This window comes from Geotrypetes seraphini, chromosome 4, assembly GCF_902459505.1.
Source record: "Geotrypetes seraphini chromosome 4, aGeoSer1.1, whole genome shotgun sequence".
Classification (NCBI taxonomy): Eukaryota; Metazoa; Chordata; class Amphibia; order Gymnophiona; family Dermophiidae; genus Geotrypetes; species Geotrypetes seraphini.
In genome coordinates, this window is record NC_047087.1 from 258,943,032 (window position 1) to 258,960,170 (window position 17,139).

At 42.0% G+C, this 17,139-nt stretch overlaps 1 protein-coding gene across 1 annotated transcript in view; it reads left to right on the forward strand.

The window, feature by feature from the left end:
- Positions 1-17,139, forward strand: part of TBC1D12 (TBC1 domain family member 12) — a 164,160-nt gene that overhangs the window by 70,168 nt on the left and 76,853 nt on the right. The window lies entirely within an intron of this gene.

The following is a 17,139-nucleotide window of genomic DNA, read 5'->3' on the forward strand; positions in this document are numbered from 1 at the left end:
TTCCCTGAATGGAAATCATTAAACAATCAATATAGTTTAAAGTTCTTATGCTTTAAAGCAGACTTCCTAGGACATCAAGCCGCATTGTGGTATAAATTAATATCTGGATATTTAATTAAAAAACCAAAAAATGGTCTAAGAGACATTTGGAGCATTGAGATTGGACATCAAATTAATGCATCTCAATGGCCACTAATTTGGTCTTGGAGAATGGGATGTACAGTGTCAGCGTCTATGAGACAAACATGGTTCTTTTTATTACATAGAGCTTTTTGGACCCCTACTCGTTTGCAAAAACTAGATAGTTCTAAATCTAATAGATGCTGGCACTGTAATCTAGAACCAGGGACATTAGATCATTTATTATATCATTGTCCTTATATTAAAACTTTTTGGAATTCAATTTGGCCACAAATTAATAAATTAATGGAAAATCATATTGCAATATCATATGATACAATTTTATTTGGAACAATGATGAGAAAAAAAAGTCAAATTTCACCAGAAAATAATAAGCTTTTATTAATTATGACAGGGGTTGCCATTCAACATATAACTAATAATTGGAAAAATTACAACAACCTAAATTACACATTTTGGTGGAATACAATATGCCATATTTTTAAAATGGAAAGAATAATAGCAATACAAAAGGGGACATATAATAAATTTATAAAAATATGGGGGCCATTGACAAAATACTGTAATGAATAAATAATAGAATACTTTTTCTTCTTTTCTTCTTTTTTTTTTTTTTTTTTTTTTTTTTTATGACACACATATAGGGGGGGTAAGGAAAATAATTTATATATAATATATTATAATATATGATACAAAATGTAACAAATGATTAAAAAATAATAGAAGGGTGGGGGGAGGGAAAATGAATAAAATTTATCCAGAATATATTGTATTAGATATAAATATGTTATTGAATAATTATCAATTGTATTCTAATATGTTGTATACTTTTATAAAATTTGAAAATTAAAAATATTATATTAAAGCAATAAAAGGGTGGGGGGAGGGTGAAGGGGAAAATCAAACTCAGACATACATTGTGTTAGATAAAAAAGTGATACCATGCATTTATCAACTGTATATTATTATTATGTACACTTTTTGTAAAATTTGAAAATAAAAATATAATGGGAAAAAAAAAAACAAAAAAAAAACAAACATGAGTGATTAAACCCAGTAGGAGACAGAGTGCTAGAGCGAAGGAGAGAATCAGCACCCACAAAGGGTGGACAATCCGTACTTCAGAGCTGTGAGTGACTTTCTTTTTCCTTCTGGTTGGGTTGTTGGGATCCACAGGTAGGAGGTGACATAGAGACTGGGGAAGTTGACTCTGGAGGTTCTCAGCAGCATGAGATTTTTTCCCCCCCCATGCCCGGAGTGCTGTAATTTCCCTTCTCTTTGCTGGCACCATTTTAGCCAGTCCCATGGTACTGGGACCTACCTTGTGGCATTGGCATTTGGAGCGCTCCTTTCTGGAGAAGTGTGAGGATTTGGGCTGAAGGCAGTCGAACTTCTCAAATGCTGCTTCCGCTGTGGGAAGCGGAGAGCAGCATCTGGTGCAGGCTTGTGCTGTGATTTGGTTTTGGAGATGCTGGGGGGAGGGGGGCTGCAGTGGTGGTTTTGTCCACAAATTTATCCTTAGCAGAAAGGCTCAGTGGGACACTGGAAAGTGTTGAGGAGATCAGGTCTGAATTGCAGCAGGCTCAGCGGGCCAGTGATGGTCTCGGGGCTAAAGGGTCTCCCGTACGAAGAAAGACTGAGCAAATTGCAGCTCTACACTCTTGAAGAGCGTAGGGAGAGGGGAAACATGATTGAGACATTTAAGTACATCACGGGACGGGTCGAGGTGGAAGATGATATCTTTCTTCTCAAGGGACCCTCGACCACAAGAGGACATCCGCTCAAACTCAAGGGAGGGAAGTTTCGTGGAGACGCCAGGAAGTACTTCTTCACGGAGAGAGTGATTGAGCATTGGAACAAGCTTCCAGTGCAGGTGGTCGAGGCACGCAGCATCCCAGACTTCAAGAACAAATGGGATACCTATGTGGGATCCCTACGAGGTCATGCCAAGGGATAGGGTCACTAGGACTTGAATGAGCGGGTCAGTAGAGTGACAGTATAGTTACAATTATACTTTAGGGGGTCAGTAGACTTAAGAGGGTGGGTAAATGGTGTGGACAGACTTGATGGGCTATAGCCCTTATCTGCCACCATCTTTCTATGTTTCTATGTTTCTAAATGCCTTCTCAGGGGAAACAGGTGACTCCGGATGCCTTTTCCTCAGAATTTGTTGTATTGATGCATCAGCCCTTTCTGTTAAAAAGGTCTCAGGTGGCCCGGAAAGGGCCTTCTTTTTCTGAAGAGATACTAGGAGAATTAGTTACGAAGAGACACCGGGTCTAGCAGCCTTCTCTGGAATAATAATAATAATAATAACTTTATTCTTCTATACCGCCACAATCTTGCGACTTCTAGGCGGTTTACAATCAAGAGAGCTGGACATTCAGCGAAACACAATATGCAGATATACATAGGAAATACAGATAGCATAGACTTTAAGAAAGCAAGAATATAGAAATACAATTTGCTTAGCAAGAGTATAAGATGTACATTTTGGTAGGCAATGTCCGAGAGGACCTGTTTGGAATAAGCCGCATGTTTTAGAAAATAACAACGAAAAATTACGATATTATAAAGATAATAGTTTATATGTATCACAGTTCCGTGAGATTCAGGTGGACTAAGGAGGGGGGGGGATAGAGGTAGGGGGTGGTGGGAAGAGGTAAGGGGGGGTAAAGGTAGGGGTAGGGGAGATTGTTCTTGGGGAGAGAGAGGGGAGAGCTGGTCAATTGTTTAGGTATTTCAGGAACAGGTATGTTTTTAGGCGCTTCCTAAATTCCCCATAGGTAGTGGGCGAAAGCAGTTGATCTAGGTCTTTACCCCATAGGGCTGCTTGGTGAGAGAGAAAATGTTTGTGGTGTTTTTTTCAGTTTGCAACCTCTAACTGGAGGAGAAATGAATTTTGAGTGTGAGTTGCTCTTGCGTTTGTTGTTGGAAAATGAGAAAAGGTCTGTTATGTACTTGGGGGCAAGTCCATAAAGTACTTTGAAGCAGATGCAGGCGAATTTAAACCTTACTTGTGCTTCTGTTGGCAGCCAGTGCAACTGCCGATAGTAAGGTGTCACGTGGTCGAATTTCTTCAGCCCAAAGATAAGCCTGACCGCAGCATTTTGCATTATTTGAAGTCGTCTCATATTCTTTTGGGAGATTGCTAGATAGGCGATGTTGCAGTAGTCGAGTTGACTCAGTACGAGGGATTGCACTAGGATTCTGAAAGTAGATGTATCGAAGTATGATTTAATGGATCTGAGTTTCCAGAGTGTAAGAAAACCCTTTCTGAATAGGGAGTCCACTTGTTCCTTCATAGTTAGGCATTGGTTTAGAGTAACACCTAATATCTTTATGGTGGGCTGGATAGGGTAGTTGAGTTTATTGATGCATAGTGGGGTTTTATTGTCAAGTGGGTGAGGGGAGGCAATGAAGAATTTTGTTTTTTCTGTGTTAAATTTGAGCTTGAAATCTGTCATCCATTGTTCCATCTCATTTATGGCATCGGATGCCTTGGGAATGGTTTCCGAGATAGAGTTAGCGAATGGGATGATGATTGTAAAGTCATCTGCGTAGCTGAACAGTTTTATCCCCAGTTGGGTTAGTTTCACACCTAATGAGGACATGTAGATATTGAAAAGCAGTGGGGAAAGCGGTGACCCTTGTGGCACTCCGGAAGAGTTGCTCCAGGTATCGGAGTGATCGTTGTTAAAGCGTACCTAGTAAGAACGGGATGTGAGGAACCAGTTCAGTACCTCAGCCCTGATACCGATGGCGTCTAGGCATTGTAGCATTTTTTTATGGTCTACCAGGTCGAATGCAGAGCTCATGTCGAATTGCATGATCAGGGCGTTGAGGCCCTTGCTAAATAATAGGCGCAGGTAGTCTAGGATAGCAGCGATTACTGTCTCGGGAACTGAATAGGGGTCTAAAGCCGGATTGAGTTTCATGCAGGAGAGAGAATTGATTGAGATATTCCATTAGTTGGGTGTGAACTAATCCCTCCATGATTTTTACAATGAATGGGATAGATGCTATGGATCTTTGATTGGTTATTAGCGCTGTTTTGGTCTCTCCATTGGCTTTGGAGCCAGTGGAATCTGTAGCTCTGCATCAGCCTCTCTCATAGATGTACTAGAAGAGGGAAGTCAGATGACCTGAATGTGGTGTGAGCATTTCTCAGAGAGGAGCTTCCCTCTCTTTTATAGTCAAGATGTTGGAAGCTCTTAATATTTAAGATCAAGAGTCAGTGGATCAAGAGTCCTCTTCTAATCTCAAAATGGTGGGCACTAAGAGGCCACCTAGAGCAGGGCTGCCCAAGTCCGGTCCTTGAGATCTACTGGCAGGCCAGGTTTTCAGGATATCCACAATGAATATGCATGAGAGAGATTTGCCTGCACTGCCTTCTTGGTATGCAAATCTCTCTCATGCATGTTCATTGTGGATATCCTGAAAACCTAGCCTGCCAGTAGATCTCGAGGACCGGACATGGGCAGCCCTGACCTAGAGCATTTCCTATGCATGAGGCCACTTAGGAGCTGGTCTCAGCTCAGTGGTCCTCTCCGGATGCTAATTTGTGGGTGGCTTGGGCTATGTCTTGCCTTTATCTACTGCCGGGGGCAGAGCTGGAGGCCCTGAAGTGACCTAAATTGGATGCTTTGGTAGTGGCGGTCACCACAAGGCCTATGCTGCCTGTTGAAGGGGGCATTGTGCTTAAGGATGCGCATAATCACAGACTTGAGGCTACCTTGAAGGTTGTCTTTAAGGTGACATCTCTTTCATTACAAGCAGCAGTATTCAGCTTGTATGCGGTTAGAGTCTCTCTCGTGTGTCTCACTGGGAGGTGGACATGGCAGCAGAAGCCACCTCGAACCCCATTGGGAGGGCTCCCAAATATGGAGTTGGGGCTGGCATACTTAGCAAACTCCCTATACGACTTGGTCAAAGCCTTGGCAAAGCAGATAGCCTTGTGTTGGTTATGATGAGGCATTTGCTCTAGCTTCGGAACTAGGTGACAGATGCTACATCCAAGCAGAGGCTTGCGGAGCTGCCCTTTAAGGGATGGATGCTTTTTTGGTGAAGATCGTTAAGGATCTCAGAGAGTCAAAGGCACAGTGCCTTCCGGAGGACCAGTCTAAAGGGGTAGGTCGTCAGGCACAGCACTGCGCCCGTTTTCGGGATGTGAAGCTTTACCGGCCAGGGCGGAACCAGGGGCCTTAGAGAGACTGGTTTAAGCAACAACAGTCCTTTTGTCTTGCAAAGTGTGCTTCTATGCAGCCCACTTGGGCAGCACAGCAGTCTAGTAATACATAATGATGGTCAGCCGGCCCACTCCTTGGAAACCAGGATAGGGGAACGGTTGTCCCTGTTTGCTGAGGAATGGGCCAAAATAACCACAGTGGGTGCTCAACATTGTTCGAGACTGCTACAAACTCAAATTGGTTTCATCCATTGCCAAGGCATTTTTGGAATCCCTGTACCATGTGCCAGGCAAGAGTCAGGCTGCACTGGGTAAGCTGCATGCCCTGCTGGCAATGGGGGTGGTGATTCTGGTTCTACCAGAGAAGGCCAAGTTGGGCAGGTACTTAATTTATTTCTTGGCACCCAAGAAAGGGGGCTCCTTCTGTCCAGTGTTGGACCTCAAAAAGGTTCTTGAAAGTGTGGAGTTTTCATATGGAAATGCTATGGCAGTACAACTGGAAGAGTTTCTCACTGTGTTGTACCTGAAGGAAGCCTACCTACATATTCCCATCTGGTCTCCTTATCAGCAATTTCTCCACTTTGAGGTGCTGGGCTGCCATCGGTTTCAGGCTCTGCCTTTTGACCTGTTCAAGGCCCCAAGGACTTTCTCCAAGGTGATGGTGGTAGTGGCGGCCTTCCTGCAAAAGAAGGATGCTCTGTACTGGGCTGAAGGGCCTTGAGATCTGTGCATGTTCAAGGCTTTCTGGACTCCCTCCGAGAATCCTGGAGAGGGCGGGAGCCAGCAGACCTTGAGCATGCACAGATGCTCAAGGCCCTTCAGCCCAGTACAGAGCACTGGCGTCAGCTTCCAGAACATCAGGCCTGCAAGTGCAATGTCGGTCTGGGGAGTGGAGGATAGGAGTGCCAGTCATCAGGGGGAGGGGAGGGGAAGAGATAGCAATGTCAGTCATTGGAGGGAGGGATAGCAGTGTTGGTCATCGGAAAGGGGTGGAGGATAGCAGTGCCGGACATCTGGAGAGGTGGAAAATAGCACTGTTGGTCATTGGGTGGGGAGGGGAGGAAAAAAGCATTATCATCGAAAGGAGGCTCCAATATAAACCAAAACCCCCATTTTTAGGCCATTTTTTTGGCCCCAAAATCTCAATTTATATTTGAGTATACATGGTAATTAGTCATACCAGGAAAATAAAGAAAGGAAGCTATTCTCACAGATATCCACACCTTTGTTTGTCTAGTGCTATGTTAACCAGGAAACTCAGCATAACCTGAAAGCTTTTTCAAACTAGTAAGTTTTCAACAGGGCCCAAAATGTAGTACAGGTACTTGTCGACTTACGACCTATTCAAGTTATGAGTGTTCGACTTTACAATGCGTTTACTACAGTTACCCCACCAGCTGTTAGCAGCCCCAGTCTCCCGCACTCCCAAGTCTCGCTACGCAGCAGTAATAATATAAAGAGGAGGAGGTGCCACAACGAATGTTCACCACAAAGGGATTGTGCTGTGCTTGACTTAGAAAGTAAGAAAATGTTGATAAAATATTACTTTAAGATGATTACAATATCATTACCCAGTCTAATACAGTATTCTTACCTTAGTCTAACATAGGCCGACTTACGACCCGATCAACTTACGAACTGTCAGTCGGAACCAATTACGGTCATAAGTCGACTAGTACCTGTATACATCTGTTCTAAGCATAGCAATCACATATCTGGTTGATACACAAGTAGCACATGTGATTTGAGGCTACAGAACACTAATTCAATATTTGCCTCAGGATACATCAGCCACTATATTTAATACTGTATTTTACCCAAAGCAATGCAAAAAGATGGTTTGTAATTTCTCTGGGGAGAGGAGAGTGTACTGTGGGTATTTTCTAAGCACTGCAGTTAATAGAAAGTGATTTTGTGCATACAAATTTAATATGAGATAATCAGCTTAATTAATAGAAAGTGATTTTGTGCATACAAATTTAATATGAGATAATCAGCTTAATTAATAGAAGTCTCATTTTGGTGTCATCCAGAAAATGCATAGTCCTCTGGCGTACTTCATTTGTAAATGAGCCAAGGTAGACAGAGTTTCTGTTGTTCAGGTTTTTTTAAAGCCCACTCATTCCTTAACATGCAGCTGTTGGCTTTGCCATCTTACTGACTCTTTAAGTGCCTTAGGAGGATGTGATTAAAACCAAAGCTATTTTATTAGACACTAACTGGGCTTCCTTCCTCTGCTTCAAGAGGGAAGCAATCTTTTATATTTTCCTGTGAAAGTGCATCTTTGTGATTTTGCTGAAAAGTTGTATTGAAATTCTTGAAATGCCTATTCTGCCTATTAATAAGGTATATTATTTTCCATCTAGACCTGTGACTAATGGAGTAGGTCATGACTATAATTTTGATCAAAGTTAATACCAGGATCAAGCTCAAGAAGATGCTAATATCTTGGAAGATTTGTCACAGTTTTAGTCTTCACTTGTTGAAGTATCGGATAGAACATCTTTGTTAGTATCTTTAGTTTTTGAGCAAGATTTAAACTCAATAATGAAACTATACTTTAGTAATTCTCAAAACTTTTTTGTGGTCTCAAATTATGGATCTATTGTGACATTATGAAAACAATTCAAGATAGAAGGAAAGAATTCCTAGCAATGACAGAAGAAATTAAGAGATTGAGAGACTCTTTTCTAGTATTAGCTTATCTGTGTAAAATGTATGATACAGTAGCTGGGTAATAAATGTTTTTGGCTCCTGACCGATTGCGATCTTTTTTTGACCTTAAGTAGATTTCTCGGGGGAATGCTAGTGATTTTAATTAGTGTGTAATAACTTAGCTATGGTTAGTCATGTTATATACCTTCTCATTGGGTTTTTTTCCCCTTCTCCCTTAAAATTAAGCCACTTCTCCCACTTATGGTGGTCTAATGAGAAGTTGATATATTTTCTAGATTTGTTTCTTGCTACTCATAAGATTGTGCTTTTGACTTTGCTTTTTTTTTTTTTTTTTGGACAAGTGTACTGCTTGTTATGATAGAGTTTTAAAATATATCTTTAGTTAAAAGCAGCTTCTAAATTATAATAAAAAACTAACATTTTAATGGCTCTTATTGCATAATTTTGCAAAATAAAAATTCCAAACCTAACCCTCCCCCCTTCCTTTTTACAAAAGTGTGGAAGAGGTTTTTAGCGCCAGCTGGCGTGCTGAATGCTCTGAGCTGCTCAGACAGTCATAGAGTTCCTATGAGTGTCGGAGCATCACAGAGCATTCAGCGTGCTGACCAGCGCTAAAAAGTCTTCTGTACTTTTGTAAAAGGGGGGAGGGGTAAATCAACTACCATATTTGTTGACCATCTTATTCATTTAAATCGTTAACCCTCTTTTAAATTGTCTCTGGAGCTCTGTGACTTCCATATACTGTTGGATGAAAAAAATTCAGACACACAACATTCTTTAGTAATGGCAATAATTTTGACAATTTCATTTTTTGAAAATGTTTCCTACCTATTTTGTGTTTTAAGAATACACTATCCAGTTAATTAGCAGGATAATGTCAAGAATAACATTGTGAGTGAAAGTTTTTTCCCCATTAGAAGTAAGTTGTGAAAGTACAGAAGAGTTTTTTTTACCTCTTAACTTAATTGGTAATGACATTCATTTAATATCACTTCTTTTCCTGCTTGAGTTTAGTTTGATAATAGGTATAGTTTAATTTGTAGCAGAAGAGGGACTCTCAGGTTTTATTGAACCAGGGTTTTTGATTTCTGTGCCAAGAGGTAGAAATATGTTCCAGGGCTGTGTGATCAAGATGCTTTTCACATTGTTCCCATATAGGTTTCTGATCCAAGAATGAGTAGGATTCAAAGTCAGATGGAAACAGCAAACAGAGCAATTGAATAAAGGAAGAGTGTATTTAGATTTTAACAAAGCCTTTGACTGTGTTCCACACAGGGGTTTAATAAATAAATAAATTGAGTGTCCTTAATAAGGGTCCCAAATAGAGAGCTGCACGGGAACGGGGACGACGGGAATCCCGCGGGACCCGCGGGCATCCCGCGGGTTCCCCCTTTGGGTCACGGGGATCCCGTGGGGACGCCCCCTAGGGTCGCGGGGATCCCGTGGGGACGCCCCCTAGGGTCGCGGGGATCCCGTGGGGACGCCTCCGAGGGTCGCGGGGTTCCTGCGGGGCTGGATGTACTCAGTCGCGCGGCTCTTCTCCCTACCTTCTCTGGTTGCAGCACAGAGCCGAACGGAAGTCTTCCCGACGTCAGCGCTGACGTCGGAGGGGAGGGAGGGCTTAAACAAAGCTGGATGTACTCAGTCGCGCGGCTCTTCTCCCTACCTTCTCTGGTTGCAGCACAGAGCCGAACGGAAGTCTTCCCGACGTCAGCGCCGACGTCGGAGGGGAGGGAGGGCTTAAACAAAGCCCTCCCTCCCTCCGACGTCAGCGCTGACGTCGGGAAGACTTCCGTTTGGCTCTGTACTGCAGGCAGTGCAGGTAAGGAGGAGAGTAGCCTCGCGGTTCGAGTGGCTACCAAGGGAGGGGGCGGTCCGCCCCGCCACACCCCGCCCCGGTTGCAGCACAGCCGGCCAGGTCCCCTTACTTTTGTGGCACTTCCCCGACCGACCGACAACAGCCCCGGTCCGACAATCCTCCCTGCCCTGTAGCCGCGAATCTAAATTATCTTCTTACAGCAGCTGTAATAAGGTAATTTAGATTCGCAGTTAAGGGCAGGGAGGTTTGTCGGACCGGGGCTGTTGTCAGTCGGTCGGGGAAGTGCCACAAAAGTAAGGGGACCTGGCCGGCTGTGCTGCAACCGGGACGGTAGAGAAGGAGTGGGGAGAAGGACGCTGAAAGGCCATGGGGAAGACGGGAGGAGGGGGGGAAGGACTCTGAAAGCACTTGAAGACAGAGGAGGGAGAAGGACGCTGAAAGCACATGGGGAATACAAAGGGGTGGAGAAGGACGCTGAAAGGCCATGGGAAGGGCGGGGGGGGGGGGGGAAGGACTCTGAAAGTACTTGTGGAAGACAGAGGGGGGAGAAGGACTCTGAAAGCACTTGTGGAAGACAGAGGGGGGAGAAGGATGCTGAAAGCACATGGGGAAGACAAAGGGGTGGAGAAGGACGCTGAAAGGACATGGGGAAGACAAAGGGGTGGAGAAGGACGCTGAAAGGCCATGGGAAGGGCGGGGGGGGGGAAGGACTCTGAAAGTACTTGTGGAAGACAGAGGGGGGAGAAGGATGCTGAAAGCACATGGGGAAGACAAAGGGGTGGAGAAGGATGCTGAAAGCACATGGGGAAGACAAAGGGGTGGAGAAGGACACTGAAAGGACATGGGGAAGACGGGGGGGGTGGAGAAGGACGCTGAAAGGCCATGGGGAAGACAGAGAGGGAGAAGGACGCTGAAAGGACATGGGGAAGCAGAGGGGGGAGAAGGACACTGAAAGCACATGTGGAAGACAGAGGGGGGAGAAGGACGCTGACAGGACATGGGGAAGATGGGGGGGAGAAGGACGCTGAAAGGAAATGGGGAAGAGAGAGTAGGGAGAAGACACTGGCAGGGAAGAAGACAGATGCCAGACTATGGGGGAGCAGAGAGAAGAAGATGGGTGACAGACCAATTTGGAAGGGGGAAGAAAGGGAGAGGCACAGTAACAGAGCAAATGGAAGATGCAGAAGGAAGAGAGACAGTGGATGGAAGGAATTGAATGAGAACATGAGGAAAGCAGAAACCAGACAACAAAGGTAGGAAAAGAATTATATTTCTTTTTTTTTATTTTGCTTCAGGATAAAGTAGTATATTAGTTGTGTTGATAAAAATTTATAAACATTAGAGGCTCTGGTAGAAACCCATTTGCAAAGTATGTATTCTTCCCAATTAATATTTTCAAATTAATAAAGTCTTTTTGCTTATTTGTAAATGGGTTTCTACCAGAGCCTTTAATTCAGTAGCATAATTAAATGAAATAACTATTTCTGAAGTTTATATGGACGGGCGGGGACGGAGGGGATTCCTCGCGGGGACGGGTGGGGACGGGTGGGGACGGAGGGGATTCCTCGCGGGGACGGGTGGGGACGGAGGGATTCCTCACGGGGACGGGTGAGGACGGGTGGGACTTTGGCGGGGACGGGTGGGATTTCTGTCCCCGCGCAACTCTCTAGTCCCAAAGTGACAGACTGGGTCAGGAACTTGTTGAGTGGAAGGTGACAGAAGGGTAATGGTGAATGGAGCTCACTCTGAGGAAAGGGGTGTTACCAGCGTCTTCACTATTCTGTATCGTCTGCAAATTTAATCACCTCACTCGTCGCACCTATGTCCTGATTGCTTATAAAGATGTTGAAGAGCATGGGTCCAAGCACCGAGCCCTGCGGCACCCCACTAGTGACGCTTTTCCAGTCTGAATATTGTCCATTTACCCCCACTCTCTGTTTCCTATGCTCCAGCCAGTTTTTAATCCACGTAAGTATTTCACCTTCGATTCCATGGCTTGCAATTTTCTGAAGTAATTGTTCTTGCGGAACCTTGTTGAACGCCTTTTGAAAGTCCAGATATACAATGTCGACTGGGTCACCCTTGTCTATCTGCCTGTTTACTCCTTCGAAGAAGTGCAGCAATAGTACTCTTGTCTCCAATGGCATCCAATGGAGTAAACGATAGTATGGGCTGATGTGGCCATTCTTTTTTAAACCAAAAATTAATCGAACAACCGTATTCTGGATTAACCCTAGTTTCCTTAAAATTTTCTTGGGAGCTCCTAAGTAACTGATGTTACAATAATCCAAAATGGTTAAGATTAATGCTTCACCAATAGTCTGAACAATAAAGGGTCAAAATATTTTTTTTATGGTCCTTAATTTCCACAATGTAAAAAAGCATTTATTTACCACTGAATTAGTATGTTCCGCCAATGTTAAATGACGGTCTAATGTGACCTAAATGAAGCATTGTTTCTCATCTGTAACAGTTGTTTTCCTTAGACAGTGGGATTGATTAGGTACACAGTCTTTCCATCCTCCTTAAGAATTGCACTTACATATGTTGAATTTATCCAAAGCCTTAAAAGATCCAGTTTTTTCTGTATCACTTGATGCAGAAAAGGCTTTTGATCGTGTTGAATGGACCTTTATCTATCAAGCGATGGAATGGTTTGGTATTGGCTCGGGATTTATACAAATGATTCAAGCATTGTATAGCTCCCCTATTGCTAAATTATATATTAATAATAATTTCTCAGAAGATTTTAGGCTGCAAAGGGGGGTTAGACAAGGTTGTCCCTTATCTCCTATGCTTTTTGATATTGTATTGGAACCCTTGTTATTAGCCATTCAGCAAACAGAGGAGATACAGGGTATTCCTCATAAAGATAGGGAATATAAGATCTCGGCTTATGCGGATGATATATTGCTCTATTTGAGAAATCCTGAGAAAACCATTCTTTGCTTACTTGAAATTATTGAGAATTTTGGAAAATTTTCAGGATATAAGATAAATTGGAATAAATCAGAAATTCTTCCACTCAATGTTCATTGTACAAAAGGTTTGTTTGATTCTTTTCCCTTTCTTTGGAAAGAGGAGGGAATAAAGTATTTAGGCATTTGGATTAAAAATACATTGGATGAAACAATGAAAATAAATGAAAAATCGTTATTACATAAGGTTACGGAGATGTGTGAGCAATGGAATCCGTTACACCTTTCATGGTGGGGAGAGTCCAAACTATTAAAATGATGATTTTACCTGTGGTTTGTTATCAGATGGGAATGTTGCCGGTATATTTTCAAGGGTCCTTTTATAAAAAATTAAATAGCATTCTTTTAAAATTTATTTGGTTGGGTAAAACTCCTAGAGTGGCTTTGGTATCCTTACAAAGATCAATTTCGGAGGGAGGGGTAAATTTTCCAAATTTTTATAGGAATCATCAAGCCTATATTTTGCGCCAAGGTATGTATTGGGTCCTCCCAGAACTCATGGAAAAACTCCCTGACTGGTTGTGGTTAGAATGGCAACTCATGTCTCCTTTGCGTCTGTGCCATGTACTCAGTATCAAAATGCCTAGCTATAGTAAAGATAATAGTATACTAGTAGATACATGGAAAACATTACGATATGTAAGCAACCTAACAGCTATTCCAATTTATAAATCTATAAAACAGTCTATATGGGTAAACTCCAAGATCCAAATTGGCGGGGAGAGACTAGTCTTGAAGCAATGGATGATAGCAGGAATACGAATATTGGATGATGTTATTGCTAATGGTACTATGCTTGAGTTTTCACAGTTGCAATATAAATTTGGTCTTAAAAACTCAGAAAACTTTAGATGGATGCAGCTGAAGCATGCCATTCAGGCGGGGTTCCCTGATTGGAAAAACCTTAATAAACATAATAGTATGGAGTGTTTTCAGACAGACTTCTTGGGTCACCAGGCCGCCCAGTGGTACAAAACGTTAAGTAGATTTAATAAAAAGAATTTAAAAACTGGTCTAAGAGATATTTGGAGTATTGAGATTAAGCATGAAATTACTGCATCTCAATGGCCACGAATTTGGTCTTGGAGGATGAAATGTACTGTGTCAGCATCTATGAGACAAACTTGGTTTTTTCTGTTGCACAGAGCGTTATGGACCCCTGTTAGATTACAAAAAAATAGATAGTTCTTTGTCTAATAGATGTTGGCATTGTCATTTAGAAGCAGGAACTTTAGATCATTTATTGTTTCATTGCCCATTTATTATGAATTTTTGGAAACCAATTTGGGACAAAATTAATAATTTATTAGATAACCCGGTGGCATTATCCTATGATACTGTGATATTTGGTATGGAAATGAGAGCAAAAAGTCAGATTTCTGCAAATAACAATAAATTATTACTTATAATGACTGGAGTTGCCATTCAGCAGATCACATTTAATTGGAAGGATTGGAGGAGATTAAATTATAGCTTCTGGTGGAACTCTTTATGCCATATATATAAAATGGAAAGGTTTATTGCAGTACAGCGGGGTTATTTTAAAAAGTTTCAGGATGTATGGAAACCATTAACGAAGTATTGTAAAGATTAATTCAAAATTGGTTCCCTTATATTTATTTGTTAATTTAAGGTGCAGGGAGGGGGGGATTTTATTATTACATGTTTTATATGATAATGGAGGGTGGGGTGGGTTGGGATAGGGATGGGGATAAGAAATTGTGAGATGTGTCAATGATTATTTCTAAGTGATGTATTTATTGTTTATGTGATTGAATATATTTTAACACTTAATGTAATCTTGAAAATGAATAAAGAATATATATATAAAAAAAAGAATTGCACTTCTTAAGTTATAAAAGCTGATGAGGGACTAAGGAGATCATGTGTGTGGGAAGGACTATACTTGCTTAGAATGTCATCTTAGTTTGAGTTGTCGGACCTAGTGCCATCAGTTGATGTCACCCTTTTATGTGCCTTATAATTTTGCTGTAGCAGGAACACTGTTAAGGTTTCAAGTTTTATTAAAATTTGATGTACACGCAATATCAAATATTTCAATGTGTATTACAAATTAAAAAGGGTACAAACGATAAGACAATTTATTTACAAAATAAAATATATACATACAAATTTATTACCGATACAAAAGGAAAGGGGGTTGAACTACAATCATTAAAGAAAGAGGAGAAACATTTATGGATAACACATCTGGAGGGGGCAATAAATGAAGATAAAGAAGAAAAAGAGAAAGAAGGTGAAAGAAGAGAGGAGGATTTGAGTCCTGTGAATAAGGACTGATTGAGACTGAATATAAGTGCAAGCAAGTTAACTTAACTATGTCTTTTCAAAAGACCTTTGAACTTTTCTAAAGAGGGCTCAGTACGCAAATAATTTGGAAGATTATTCCAGAGCTGAGGAGCTATAACCGAAAAAAATAGTAGATCTCCTAGTACCTAGAAATATAATGCTTTATCATTTTATAATCTAGATTGGGATAGAATAGGATCATTTTGTTTGCTAAAGGATGTCTTTTAACATATCCATTAAAATCTTAGAATATTATTGTAGAATAAATCAGTTCTAAACACCATAAACACTATATAGCTTATGAATTTGGGCAGTGAGAGATTAACCAAGCCTTCTAGTAGAATGCATGTCCCTTGAGTATCAATTTAATTGCATTAGAAATAAGCTAGTAAAGTAAAAAAAATATTTTGCAAATTCTATTTTTGTGTATAATATGGTTTTCTTTTAAAAAACCCTTTCACGATCCAAATTGGCGGATGGACTGTTTGGCTGAGAGCTTCGCTGCAGAGTGTTTGCCAAATATTGTCTTTTTCCTACAATAACTGACCTGCAGTAATGCCGAAGCGGAGGAGCCGTAGCGCCGTTGGAGCCTCACAGTGTTTGGGCCCGGCTGGTTTCGGCATTATAGATGAACTTCTGCGTCGAATGCAGGATGTCATGGCGGTGGCGGCACGCCCACAGGAGACTTGCCGTGGTGAGATGGAGGCGTTCTCCATGGGCCTGGAAACCACCCTGTGCCCCGATGCCAGAGCGCTTCATTCTCAGATCACCAGCTCCCCGCGGGTGAAGGAACCATTGGAAGGGGGTGAGGGACTCTCCCCGGAGGCCACTGAGAGCAAAGAGGGGAGTATGGAGTTGGATCCCCTGCCTTTACAGGGGATCCCGTTGGAACCTGAGGATTTTGCATCGCCGCAGTTTGCCCGTGAGCAGGAGAGCCACACTAGGAGGGAACATCGGTTGGTGAGAGTTTTCTTCTTAAAGAACCTCCTTTTACATTAAAGAAACCCCAAGAGGTAACTCTTGAGGCAATTTGGGACCTCGTAGCGGATCTAGCTAAATCAATTAAGCCCCAACTATTTCAGCTGGAGCATAAGATTCATATCCAAGAAAATGAAATTAAGAATATTAAAGTAGACTTGCAAGATTTAAAAAATTCAACATTGAATTCATCCCAGGAAATGAAAGTTTCTAAACAAATAACTGAAACACTGGTGAGAGATAATATTAACTTAAGGAGAAAATTGGAGTCTCTAGAAAACTTTTCTCGTAATAACAATCTTAGATTAATTTTCCCAGGGTTGCGGCTGTAACTCCTAGAGACATGCTAAAACGTTACTTCAAGGAAATCTTAGAAATTACCGAGGAACTATTTCCGCCATTCATTCAAGTGTAATACTTGCCCACTAAAAGGGAAGAAAAATCAAAAGAAGATGATCAACAATTGCTCAATATTTCTACGATCTTGGAACTTTCGGATCAGGAAGTAGCAAAGCCTGCAACACTTCTTCTTACAGTTGCCTTAGCACCTGATAAGAATTAGTTATTGAGACTTTTCTTTAAAAATAAACAGAAATAATTTCTTTGATACAAGATTGGATGGATTGGATGGATTCCTGAGGGATAGAGGGATCGTGGGGTACTGAGTAAACCAACCTGGTCGTGCATGTGCAAGACCGGAGGGCTAGGACTTCGATAGGAGGGCAGAACTTAAATGGGAAACCAAGGTGGCAGGGGAGCCCCTTCTGATGATTCAGACAGGCCTTGACCTGTTTTTGGCCACCGCGGGAGCGGACTGCTGGGCAGGATGGACCTGTGGTCTGACCCGGCAGAGGCACTGCTTATGTTCTTATGTTCTAAGATACAAATATTCCCAGATCTGTCACGAGATACACAAAAACATCGACGTGAATTTCTACTGTTAAAGCCAGGAGTTATTGCTCTTGGGGCGATCTTCTTTCTTCGGCACCCATGCAAATATGTGATATTGCATCAAATGCAAAAATATGTATTCTTTGATCCTAGCCAAC